Raw genomic sequence first — 14,039 nt, forward strand, 5'->3', positions numbered from 1 at the left:
CCCCCCACCCCAAGGCACCTTGAGCAAGCCTGAAGCTGTTGGCTGGAACATCTTGCCCCCCAGAGTTGTTATTGGTACTCTTCCTGTTTGGCTAACACACATCTGCTGGGGAGGAGCTAAGCCTGAAAACTTGTACTCTTGACCCTATTGTTTTCCACTATGCTGTGAGTCAGTATACAAACCCATTACTTCCCCTCAATAAACGGTATTCAGCATTCTGACACTGCTGTTGAATGAATGACCCCATTGTCTTTACTCTTATTTCAATCTCTAGGCCTAACCCCAGTTAATGGAACAGATTGCAGCTGGAGGCTCTACACCCATGTTTGTTTGATATCCCTGGGAGGTCTGAAGGGAAAAGGAAGAGCAGTGGCTCTGAAGGCAGGGAACTGGGAGGGAGGGATGGAGAGAGAGGAAGCTGGTCAGGATGTATTGTATGACACAAAACAAAACAAAAAAAACCTTTGCAGATTCTCAGCTCATGAGATGGCCTGGAGCCTTTGGTGTTTGTGAGCATTGTGGCAGGTAAAATAAAGCAGTCTAAGATGCTTCAGTGTCTGCATGCATGACTTTCTCAGGGGTAATCTTGCAAACAGCTCTATGATGTGGTTGGCTGTGCTCAGGTAAAAAGCATATAAAAGCAGGCAGGACCTGGGGAACTCTATATTGTTTCTATTTTCTAAAAATCTCCACTAGCATTCACAAGGTTTGTCAGCAATGGGTCAAAAATCAATCCTCTAAAAGTTTCAGATATTCACAAAAAAATTCACCAGTTTTACCTTGCATCCCTTTCAGTGTCTGCCTTGTGCAGACTTAGGGAAGATAAAAATATGACTTCATAACACGTGTTCAGCCACCTTTCCATCTCAGACTTCTGTACTTAGAAGGATCTATTAGTGTAGCAGGAATAGCATTGTCCCCCAAAGCCTCCCTACCAGATGCACACAATGACTGCTGAAAGTCTCAGGAGAGAAATTATTTTAAAGCATGTTAGCACCACAAATGTCATGCAAATAGATACTTCAGGAAAACAGAGCTGCTGTGAGAACTAACGACCTCAGAGCTTGCTGGTCTCCAGTAGCCTCTGTAAAAGGTCAATTAATACAGGAGGCATGATTAACAATCAGGATGTGAGAAACATCTTCCCAGGGAGTAGGAAAGAAGGAGGCTAAAGGTCCTCACTACCCAACAAAAGCTCACTCACCATGCAGCCCAGGCAGCTAGCATTCGTCTTTGTAAACATCTCTACTTTTCAAAAGAGAACATAATTCTACTCCCCTGGCGTATTTCTTCACTTATAGCTGTCTGAATTGAAAAGACAGATGTTTTATTTGGGGAATTGACTGCAAGGGTGATTGCTTTCAGGTGAAACAGTTAATAAATTAAAATTTAGGGAGCAAGATAAGAACATTTGGGGAATAGAACTCTACCAGCTAAAGGGAGAACAGATAGCAGGCTACTTGTTCTTGGAATACTTCTGTGGATAATTACATAATTAGGTTTGATGGGGATAGAACAGTTGTATTGATTAGCTGTCTAAAAATTGCCCTGTTACTAAAGCCAAAGCTAGACATTTTGTTACTGAAATGAAGCCTGTTGTACAAGTGTTGCTTCCTATATACACCAATGCTTTGCACTCTACAGCTTGCCCCTGGGATCCAAGCTCCTTTTGAGCAAAGTCAATTCCCATTTCAGAACTGTCTGCTCAATTTCATCTCCAACTCCATAAGTTCCAGTGTCTTCCAGAAAAGTTGACTGCAAACATCCTTAAGAGTAGCCTATATCCACTATTTTGGTACCTCATTCCCCACTCCTTCATGAATTCATCTTGACTTCATTTGGACTCTTTCCTCCAACATAAAACATGCTCCGAGGAGACCTAATTCCTTGCCCTCTGAGCACCCAGGACTCTCTAATCTCCTTCCCCAAACTCAACTTCTTTTTGAGAGACCAAACACTTGCATGCATTGCTCCTATGTTTGTATTTAGTTTTATATGTGTCTCACATAGATTCACATTGTGGTTCTGAGGAAATGTTTGTTCCACACATAAAATCTGGAAGAGGAACAAAGACTTAGTTCAGCACCAAAAGAAAACACAGAGGGAAGAGTGTTCCCTGACCTTTTCTCTTCATTGAGATTTGAGAGCAGTACAAGCTTAACAAAGTGGGAGAATGTGCCGGAACTTCCTTCTCTTTGCAGCTGAAGTGTAAGGCCATAGGGAGCCCAACCCCTGAGCCAGTGGACAAGGCAGTTCCAGTTAAAGCTCTTTCCATTACCCCATCAGCTGCATTTGACAAATGTAGTCCCTATTTAAGCAGTGATCAACCACAACACAGTATACTTGTGAGAGTAGGCAGGGGACAAACCACAGCAGGATACTCACAGCTTGCTGATTATGGGGCAGAAATGAGCAATCTGAAGGATCTTCTAAAACAGGAAAACTGACCAGGATCTTGGAGAGAGACACACACGTAATTTGGCTGTAAGTAATTTACCTGTAGTAGAGAGACACAGGACTCCCCTCCATATGCTCAGCTCAGAACAGGAACCTACCATGGTTCTCACAGTAGGGATGGTCTGTACTGTATTCTATTCCCTGTTGACTAGATTTTTGGATCATTATAATTTTAATGTACTATATATCCTGTTTGCACTACTGTTAGAACAGATTTGGTGGCTTCTTTTACACTATCTTTTAAGCAACCATAATGGATGATATACATTAAAGAGAGAGAGAGAGAGAGAGAGAGAGAGAGAGAGAGAGAGAAAGGATAAGCACACAGTGTTGTTTTCTCCCCTCTTGGATATTAATGACCAAATGAAAGAGGTTTTAGAAGCAAAAGGTTTTGGGGAAAGAAATGGAGAACTCAATCAGACAGAGGTTTAATTAAAAACTAATGAAGTGAAGAAGTTGGGCTTATCCAGGATGAAAATTATTTCATTGTCTGTTAGCCTGTTTACTCACTCTCAAAGCCAGTATTTTCAGTTCACTCATATAAATCTAGAGTAAAATAAGACTTTATTTAGCAAAATTGATCATGTATACAACTAATCTGTATCGATTCTACCTATGCACTCATCTATTTCACATTGCATAATGGCAAAATTTGGGACTTTGTACATGTTGCAAAGTATTTGATGCAGTGAAATATGAATATTTATTATGACAACAAAATTTGAGGCACTGTGTTAGAAATGAATGTATACTTAAAAAAAAACATTTTATGCCTAGAAATAAACACTTGAAATTGCAACAATTATTTGTATCTTAATTTTTGATCATACCACATACTATTGAATTGTTCCCCCCCCCCTTTTTTTTGAATATAGCAAAGCCTTCAGTACATCTGTGTTTATGCTAGTGTGAGTCCATTGATCCATAGAATGCTCTTCTTTTTGCCATTGGATAAAACTCCTGTCATTCCTTGAGACATAATTCCAATACACCTTTCTTGCTAATCTCTGCCATCCTATACTACTAGACAGAATAAGTCATTTCTTCTTCCTACTAAGTATGATGGAATTTAGGAGTTCTTTTCCATGTTTTTCTACTATGTGATTGGGGGGAATTCTGGTCCCTAAGGTACTTTGCTTATAAAATGGGTAAAACAAAACAGATAAGTCTAGGTTTCCTTTGAAATTTAAATGAGTGAACAAAAGAGTAGATGGGAGGTTTACAAATCAGATATAAAATGTTCTTCACAGATTTGTGTCTTTGAACACTTGTTCCTCAGCTGACTTTGGTGTTTTGGAAGGTTGAGAAGACTTTGATTTAGTTAGCACACATGGGTGCTGCAGTGGGTTTGAAGGAGCTATCTTATGGTTTTGGCTTGAGCTCTCTGCCATCTGATCCAAAAAGATGCAAGAAGCTTCGGCCATATATTCCCTTTAGCGTGGACTTACCTGCTGCTATCACCACGTGTTCCCTGCCATGATGGTCTGATGTCTCTTGAAATCACCAGGCAAAATAAATCCTTCCTCCTTTAAGTTGCTCTGACAGATATTCTGTCACAATAATAAGAAAAATGAGTAATAAAAAGGACTTAGAAACAATGGCCAAGACAGTGTAAGTACTTAAAGATGGCATTACTATAGCTCCTTTGTCAAAATATAATGCCTAAATACATATGTCTACTTTTTATTCTACTTATTGGTCTGTCAGGTATATGAATTTTAAATAAATGCCTTTTATTATTCACAATTCTTTATCATGACACAACAGGCATCTAATAATTCTGTTGAAGTGCAATTCAATGTTCCAAAACTTCTTTTTGTACAAATATCTAAAATTTTACAGGGTAACAAAGAGAATCTCTTTATAGGAATAGCTTCTTTTCTAAAGCAAGCATTGTAATTATCCAAAATAGAAAAAAAAGTCTTCACAACACAGAGGTCTGGAGAACTGGACATAAATTACAAAGTTGTCATTAAATAGCTGGGTAATAAAGGAAGTAACTACAGTTCTGGCTATGTAACATTCTGAGTGTACCAACATTGTGGTTGTTCGCATGAACTTTATGATTTTTTTTATGTTACAATAAAAAATTATAAAAAATATTTCAAACAAATTACTCTTGGATATATAAATTACAAACATTCATATTTTAATAACACAAATGAGAAGTTTGATTCTGACATTCTCTGGAGTAGGACTAAGGAGTCAGGAAGGCAAAGCATAATTTGTTGATGGATACTCCATCCTTTTGCAATAATAGATAGTTTATTATTGAGCAATTTATACAGTAGAAATCCCGATTACCTAAAACGTTCTGGTCCACACAAAGATAAAATGTACAAAGCCATTTTCCCATTTATACATTCAGTACCTAATAAAACAGACATTGTCTGCAATATACTGAAGTAGATGGCAAGGGTGTAACAATGTTTTTAGTTGGAAGGAAGAGAAAGTAACAAACTAAAGTTACCTTTAGAGAATAAAGGCAGAATACAGAATTTAAAATTACACCACAGACTCATGCAATATTATTTTGTACCATTAGCAAAATTCGACTGTCATCTGAGATGTCTCCCTGTTAGTATGTCGGGTCCCAAATGCACTAGTAATGAAGGGCCAGATTGAGTGCCAGGCTTCTACCTCCTCCCAGTAATTACTGTTCTGCTTCAAAAAGTAGGGCTGCATATTTTCTGTTCACTGTCAAGTCGCTCATATCTTTATTGGCTACAACAGCGTTTCCTTTTCCAGTCAGGGCTGCGGCTACATTTAACAGACACGGAAGCATCCATATCTGTCTGTAGTATACAATGAAGGCTTTTCCACTGAGGTAGTTAACTTACTGTGAAAGTATGGCAGATATAATTGCAGAAATTAAGGACTACAGAAGGGCCTTTGCCTGTTTTCTTTCTTTTCTCTTTTAGGAAGGAATTATTGAGTCCTCCTTCTTGGGAATATATAATAGAAAATCCCATTATGAGGACTAAACCAGCCATATTTCCCATAAACCTGTGCAAAAGCCAGTGTTTGTGGAGGTGATAGGCCCTAAACAGAATCTTCTATGGGTGCTTTTCTAAACAGACATGAGATAAAATGAATACTAGTACTTATGATTTTACCCATAGGTTATTGCCAGCCCCATCCATCCTCAGAGAAGCAGGCAGCTGTTAATATAGGACCTTATCACTGGTCAAAGTAGTAAAGTGATGGTGATACAGGACCGTATAACTGGTCAAAGTACCAAAAGGATGGCGGAGTGCTTGGTCCTAAGTGTACATCTGTATCACCCCTCAAAGGTTCAGCAACATTGTCAAAAAGGGTACAGCAAGAATGGGAAAGCTAGATAAGGTGATGTGCTGCAAAAAGCTGTGTACTGAACATGCCTTTGCATGCATGAACTCACTGGTGCTATCCTTACTGAACATGAGGTATCCTTTGCATGCATGAACTCGCTGGCGCTATTCTTACAGACACAAGACTGGGTCTATCACTATTTCATTATAGGGAGAAGGCACATGAAGTCCTATCCCTTCTCTGTGGAGCTATTGGCAGTTAATGGAAGTTGGTTGAGGAAGTATTATTTTCTCTTCAGCTTTATACTCTCTGAAACATAACCCATGCTTCAATAAATAACTACCTACCCATGAACATACAAGCAATTCTAATTAAATTTATCTGGCTACCCCAACCCCCCCCAACACACACAGAAGCGCAGAAGGAGGAGGATTTCTTGGGAAGAAACAGGGTTCCTTCAAAAAGGGGCAGGAGGAATGAGAGGAAGTAGAAATCATTAACGTTCTCTGTATATGTGTATGAAACTGTGAAAGAATAAACAAACAAATCTAAGGAAATCAGAAAACAGATGAAAAAGGAAGGAAGAAATGAAAGAAGAAATGAAGAAGAAAGAAAGAATGGAAGTAAGGGTTGGAAGGTAAAATACTTCTTGTAATAATGGGAGTACCCATTGGAGGTCTTGTCAGACTGCCTAGGTACAAGATATATGGATGTTCCTAAGGGAGAATTTTGACACCCTGCATAACTGTGCTCTGGGTGTCTCTATCTCTGCATGACCTTGCTCTGGCCCTACCTCTCTCTATAAACTTAGAACAGTCATCTACCACCATTCTGATACGTTCATACAACATCAAAAATTTGATACTGTGGTACATGGTTCCTCATAAAAACTATCACTATTAATGTTATTTCACTAATGTGTGAGATCAAATTTAAAATTTATTCTAGATATGTTTATAAATGCTGTTCATTGAAGAAAATGCTGTTTTAAAATCCCTGTGGGAATGCATGAAAGTTTTCTACCAAATTTGTCATTAAGATAGCTTTTGTAAATGTCATTGTCTTCTTCTGCCTGCCTTGTGGCACAGAAAATACAGAATGGTGAAGGAATGTTTTAGTGCATGAATGGCATAGAGACCACTCTGCGAAGATTATTAATTGCATCAAAATGAGCAAAGTGATGCTATCCTCACCCCCACTGTGGAAGAAGCCATCTGAAAATGGCTTTTTCCCAATTCCTCTCTGCCCTCTGATATGTGACGTGTGCTCTCTAAGGCATACTGCAAGCAAGACAGCTAACAAGGCTTTTTCAACAGAGGGACCCAGAAGATGATCTTTAATCAACTATGGAAAAGGAGTGAGATAAATGTCTGTTTACAGATAAAAGCCATCTTCCTAGGCTTCTGTGCAAAGCACTCCTGAGCAATAAACACTAACTGGTTTGTTGCATCCTAGACTCCTCCTGGACGTTCTTTCTTCAATAGAAACAACACCGCTTTCTCACCAGGATCAAAACCTCAAGATGGTATAAACACTTACTATTTGTTTTTGCAAATTATATTCTGCCTTGATCCAGGGGATGGTGAATAAAAGATGTTTTAATTAAGATAATTATAAAATAAATTTAAAACCAACAATAAGTCAGAGCAGAAGAAAAAAAAATACTATGCAAACAAAATAATGCCTTTCAGGGGTTCCCAGCATGACTGAAATAGCAGCAAGCTGGAGATGCTTGTTTTCAACTGTATTTACACATTATTTTACATTTTATGCACTGATGAACAGTGTGCTTTATGCATATTCCCCATTAGAGTTTCCCTGATTCCTTTTCAAACAGCACTCCCATTCCTTATGCAGATTATATCTGCTGGAAAAGTTATTTCCCTCTTCTATGAAAAAGTATCAACTAATTATGCATTCAAAGTATAACAATGATAAAAAATGAAAAGTTTTTCTCTATTCTGAATGGGAATAAATATGTCATTTTAAAGATAATATATTTCTCATTGACCTCTTCTACTTACAGTGGGCTGCTTTGGGATTCCAGGAGACTAAAGAAGCTCTTCTCTTGAGTCTGCATTGTGACCTCTGCTGTCTTCTACTGCAGGATCCTCTAGTTGGAGTAGGAGGAATATCGGTATCAGGGAGTCTTGGAGAAAGATGAGCAAAGACTCCTGAGCAGGGACTAAGGCATGTTTCAACCTGGGAAGCCATTTCTCCTGTGCTGATACACAGCAGGTCTCTAGAAGTTCAGACAAGGCAGAGCATTTTCCATGAAGCTATAAGAAATGGTTGTGAATGGTTTGCTATAAAATGATAAATACTTGAGGAGATAGACATGCTCTACTCATTTGAGCATTGAACCATGCATATGCATGCTTCAAAATATTCAGGGGTAGCCTACCAATACATCCAACTAATGAATATAATTTTTAAGTATACTTGATGGATTTGTTGCTGCACACCTGTAATCTCATCATTTGAGAAGTGCAAAGATGATCAGAAATTCAAGGCCAACCTTGATTACATAGCAAGTTTGAGGCTAGCCTGGGCTTCATGAGACTCCATCTCAGAAATACACATACACATATCACCATCTCAATCATCACCACCACCATCAATAACAACAGCAAAAAAAAAAAAGGATTCTTGAGGACAAACCAATATTCACGAGATTATAAGATATAAGTTAGTAGGTGTGTAGCAAGTGTTTTCAAAAGTAATATGATGGAATCGAGGAGGGAGACAGAGAGAGATAGAAAAGGAAGAGAGTATAGATTAAGCACTCACCGACTTGAGGACCCTAGAAGAGACAAAACTACATAAATACAGAGGACTTAACAGCTAGCACCTGTATTCATGAGAATTGATTAGACTTAGTTTCATATGTTTTTCTCCATTGTTTAACTGTTCGCTCTCTTATATTATATGGCTGAGTGTTTTCATTGCCTCCCATTTCTGAACTCTCCTTTTAAATGTTTTCTTTTCATTTGCTTTGTTTTGAGACAGGGTGTTAATATGTACCCTATGGCCTTGAGTTCACTATCCTTCAACATAGTAATTTGAGTTTGGGACCCTGCTAATGACATTCCCCCTTTTGCCTTTCCTAGTGATTTACAATAGGTAGCTAGAAGATAGTTAAAATGCTGGAGAAGGAAAATGGGACCTGTATCTTTGGTTTTCTTGCTGAATTGCTAGCATCATAATGATTTCTCCTAAGATCATAGTTGATTCCTTTCTGGTTTCTTCCTATATTTTCTGAGCTAGCCTCTGAAATGTCATTACTGACTCATCAGCACCCTCCTGGGAGGGTGTCCTGGGGGGAATTCCAAGCCTCAGAAGCAACCTATCTGCCAGCCCACTTTACTACTCTATGTAAATTATAAAACACTAAGCACTTGTACTTTGTCCTCTGCCACAGGAGAGGGAGCTCATTCTACAGTTACTCCCTCTTTGTTAATTCTAACAGTTACTACAGTTATTCAGTGTGTACTCATCCATCTATGTCTATCACAGCACAGTACCCCCAACTTCCTCTCTATCTACAGAAGAAAAGCCTGGCTTCCTGCATTATTGATGTCATCACCAGGGTGAGATGATCCTCTGGAACCCAAGTTCACTACAAAGTGCATCAGAGATGTCGGGTAAAGTGTTAAGGACAACAGGTTAGCCACATGAATGGGCTCTTTAGGGCTCTTTAACTAAGGCTCTTTACATAACAGATCCAATGGTTCCACAAAGAATCTCTTGGAAATAAAAATTACTTCTGGTTTCCACAAAGTACTTTCTCTACATATATATGAGCCTTTTAAATGAATGCATCTACTTAAATATGGTTCAAGAATGAAAATAGAGAGTTGTGAGACTACAAGTCAGCTCTGGGTTAGTCCTGGAAAATATTTCAGGCTTTTTTAGGTTCATGGAAGGAACTTTGAGGAATACTCAGAGTCATCATCTCAGGGAAGAGGAGAGTATTGGACTAGTGACACATACAAAATCTGTTCAAAGCAAATCGTTTGGAAGGTGAGCAATACAAACATAGGTGTAGTGCAAGGACAAAGTCAAGGTTGTCTGAGGCAGACAGTTTTCCTGGGCCTTAGATTTGAGTTCAAAGCATGTAAATATTTGTGTTCATACCAGTGTCTACAGATAACATCTACCACAAGTGACCACTGGAAAGCCAGATGTGACAAATTATCCACCCAATGATAACAGATTATCTTTGTTCTCAGCCACTTCAAGGTCCAGGGATAAAGTAGCCCTAGGGGGAATGGGTGGGGACTATAGAAGCCTTAATCAAGATTAAATTTCTGTCCTCAAACCTATAGCCACTGATGTATTTGATGTATTTCATATGTCAACACCAGTATGGTAGCATAACTCAAATTATCCACTTGGTAGCAATTTGGTAACAGGGCAGATACAGATGGCATCTCAGTAATATGAATCCAGATGCTTCCTGGAGCTTTCCTTCCTAGAAGCAAAGACTTTGCAGGAGCTTACACAATACAGAAGTCCACTCTCATCCTAGGTTTCAAGTTCTATGCTTTTGGCCAAGTGTAATCATTAGTGACTAAAAGAAAAAGTTTTAAAGTAACAAGTTTTGAATTCTAAATCATTCTGAGTATTATGATAAAAGTCTTACATGGGCCTGGTGATGACACACACTCTTAATCCCAGCACTGAAGAGGTAGAAGCAGGCAGGTCTCTGTGAATTTGAGGCCACACTGGTCTACAAAGCTAGTTCTAGGACAACTAGAGCTGTAATAGAAAAAAGCACTATCTTGAGAAACCCTGTCTTGAGAAAATATTTTTTTTCTGCAGATTCATCTCATCTGGTATATAAACTATCTTGTCTTCAGTCTATAATCTCTCTCTCTCTCATATAATCTACCTAATAGTCACATGACAGCCATCTACAGTTGCAGGTTTGTTATTATATCATAGAACTTTTAGTCAAATAAAACCTATTACACTTAGTGATGGTAAAAGAATATTAATTCTTATAGTCCTAATATGCCAAAGAGAAACTATAAAGTATTTTACATGAAAAGGTAAAAGTTTCTAAGCCTTACAGTAAGAATAAATCATGAAAATTTAAAGGACCATAAATGTCCTTCCCCGATAATGAGATTGATAACTAACTTATCCACCATCATAGAGCCCTCATCTAGTAGCTGATGGAAACAGAAGCAGAAACCCATAGCTAAACATTGAGCTAAACTGAAATCCAGAGGCAAAGAGGGAGGACAAGACCAGGCTGCAGAAACAAATAGAGACAGCTGACCTGAACAAGGGGGAGCTAATGGGCCCCTAGACTGATAGCTGGGAAACCAGCATTGGACCGACTCAGACCCCCTGAATATGGGTCTCAGTTATAAGGCCTGGGAAGTCTAAGGGACCTCTGACAGTGGAACCAGGATGTATCCTGGTGCACAAAAGGACTTTGGGAGCACATTCCCTATGGAGGGATACTCCCTTAATCTAGAGACAGGAGGGAGGGCCTAGTCCCTACTCCAAATGACTTCACAGATTTTGTTGATCCCTCCTGGAATGCACCACCCTCCCTGTGGAGTGGGGAGTTGGAGATGAGACTAGAGGGTGGTTGGGGGCATGGGAGGGAGGAAGAGAGGAAGGGAGAGAGAGAGAACTGGGATTGATATGAGAAATCAGAAAAAATAAATTTTAAAAAAAGGAATATTTAAAGGAAAGAGAAATCAATGGGTATACAATATAGGAAAATCATAATATATAAAAATTTTGTTTCTATTTGAGATCTCAAGCTTCCACTAAGTGTCTTAGAGCATTTCCTGTAGAGAACGGAAGTCTAGTCTACACAATTTGTTGAAAAAAGACATTTCATAACACAGCTTGGATACAAGAGATCCAGTTTGTGTTGGAGAAGGGCCAGTGGCCACACTTCATGTGACGCTTTGGCTTTCTTTTTCACTATAGCATGAAGAAGCTGCTAGTTTATAGAATGCTGGAATGACCTCCACTTGAATGACCTTCACAGCTCAGATCAAGAACTGAGCCCCTGAGGATTTGATATGCTGCTGCTATTCAGGGCACAGCACAAATGAGCTGAATATACTGGTTCCTCAGAAGTTAAAATGTGTAAGAACAAGAAAAAAGAGGTTATGAATGGACCTTTACAAGCCATTCTTTTTGGCCCATTTTGTAGAATTTGTGCAATCTATTTACACAATTAGATTAATTTTTGACATTTAGAATGAATAAGATTAGAAATAAAGCTAGGATCCATTTGCCAGCTAGCATAAATGTGTGCGAGTTTTAAAAACTTCACTAAATACATTTAGTGTGGCTAGTTATATCATGAACACATGTTTGCACATAGTAATCTAAAACAGTGAGTCTTCTAAATTTTCCAGCATTGTGTGTGTCTATGGCAAACTCTCTCCTTGCTTCAGAGAATTTAAGTGCAATTTTCCAGCACAGTTTTTCATTCAATGTTTGCTCTAGTGAATATCCATTCCCTAACTGGGACATTTCTTTTTCCTGGTTCACCATTGGGTTTCAACTAGCAGATGCAGACAGGATGCAACCAGCAAATAGACTTTCTACAGCTCATCGCACTCACAGCTTCCACTCAGACAATGACCAGTGTTACCATGGCTTCTGTGTCTCGATTCTCTTCTCAGTCCTTCAATGGTACTTTCCTACAATCAGTGCTTCCTTAATGGCCCTATGTACATTGTGCTCCCTCAATAGAGCTGCCAATCCATCACTTGTAAAGAAAGGTATCATTTGGCTTTCAATGAAATAGAATATGAACCACTGAAATAGCATCCAACCATTCATGTGTAATTTAAGCAAAATAAATATACCCTCCTCCCAAAAGGAAGCAATACTAAGATCTTTCAGCACAAATCGTCACACAGCAAACTATTCTCTTGAAAAATACCATTTCACCAAAAGAAATCTGCATACAGAAGGGTCCTCTTTTATTCAGGCTACTATCTTGTTGTATACCAATGTGGTTTTCATCCATTATCTATTTTGATACAGTTAGTTCAAAGAAACTATTAGGACAAGTGAAAGTTGTATATGTTTTCTTCATTTATTTCGAACACGTGACAGTGTTCCCCTTTCCCATGTCACTCTTCCCTGTCTTTAAGAACCTCCTTGTTGGTTTTCATATAATTTGGGAATAAAAACACAATTTTAGTAATGTGAAACCACCATAAATTGTCAACGTTTTCATACAGCAGAGGCTCAGGAACAATAAGGCAGAGGACACTGCTTTTTGCTGTCTTCAACTTACATTCTTGAAAATATTGGAATTACTACCCTTTTTTAGCAATCAAAGGAAAGATCAGGATAATAATTTGAAATATCTAAAAGTGACTGGCGAATTTAAATGATACACAATACACAGAGACACAATCTGTTAACATGTGAAATAGCTCCCCCTTAAACAGACACTGACTAGAGTAATGTGATGCTAAGTAGTATGGTTTGACAAGCAGCAGGTGGACTATACTGAACAATGAAGCCACTGGGTCAGAAAATGTCGGGTGACATGCTACAGTGGGCTGCTCATGGTGTATCTGGCACATTTAAAGCATTATTTAAGGTGGAAGAATGCTTTGATCACTCACTGAAATGTCGCTTGTGTCCATTTCCTTCCAGCCTCTTCAAAGTGTAGGCATGCAGGACTACATTCTTCATACAATAGAAACAATAGTTGTAATAAATTTTGCTTTGTCTGAAAATAATAAAATATTAGCATCCTAGGAGTTCCTGACACCAATTAGGAAAAAAACAATAGTAACTCCTTTAGGTATAAAATTGCAACTTCCAAGAGAATAATGGTCTAGTTCTTTTCTTGGGCATACATGATTCTAAACTACTAAATGCAGAAGAAATAGTAATGCATTCTTAAAACGCAGATTATTTTCTATCATGAAAACAACTTTGACAGAATGAAACATACACACTCACAAACACATGAAGAAGAGGAGGAAGAGGGAGGGAGAAGGAAGGACTATGACAAAGGATATTAATATTTGAAAAGCAAATGTGAACACTTCCATGCTGTGTTGACACCAACACTCTTTGGCTTGTCAAGGAGAAAGGTCATTACATAAATGAATTAAAAATACCACTTCATCATTTGTTATCTTTTTACTTGATGGCAGCAAAGGAGTCTAGGTTATATCTACCACTGCTACTCTTCTCATCTTAGGAAAAGACAGATGGGTAGGGTACCACTAAGATGAAATCCTGAGACTGGGCAAGGGCTTATTGGTAAACCTTTCAGTGAGGCC

Source organism: Phodopus roborovskii, unplaced genomic scaffold (assembly GCF_943737965.1).
Source record: "Phodopus roborovskii unplaced genomic scaffold, PHOROB, whole genome shotgun sequence".
Classification (NCBI taxonomy): domain Eukaryota; kingdom Metazoa; phylum Chordata; class Mammalia; order Rodentia; family Cricetidae; genus Phodopus; species Phodopus roborovskii.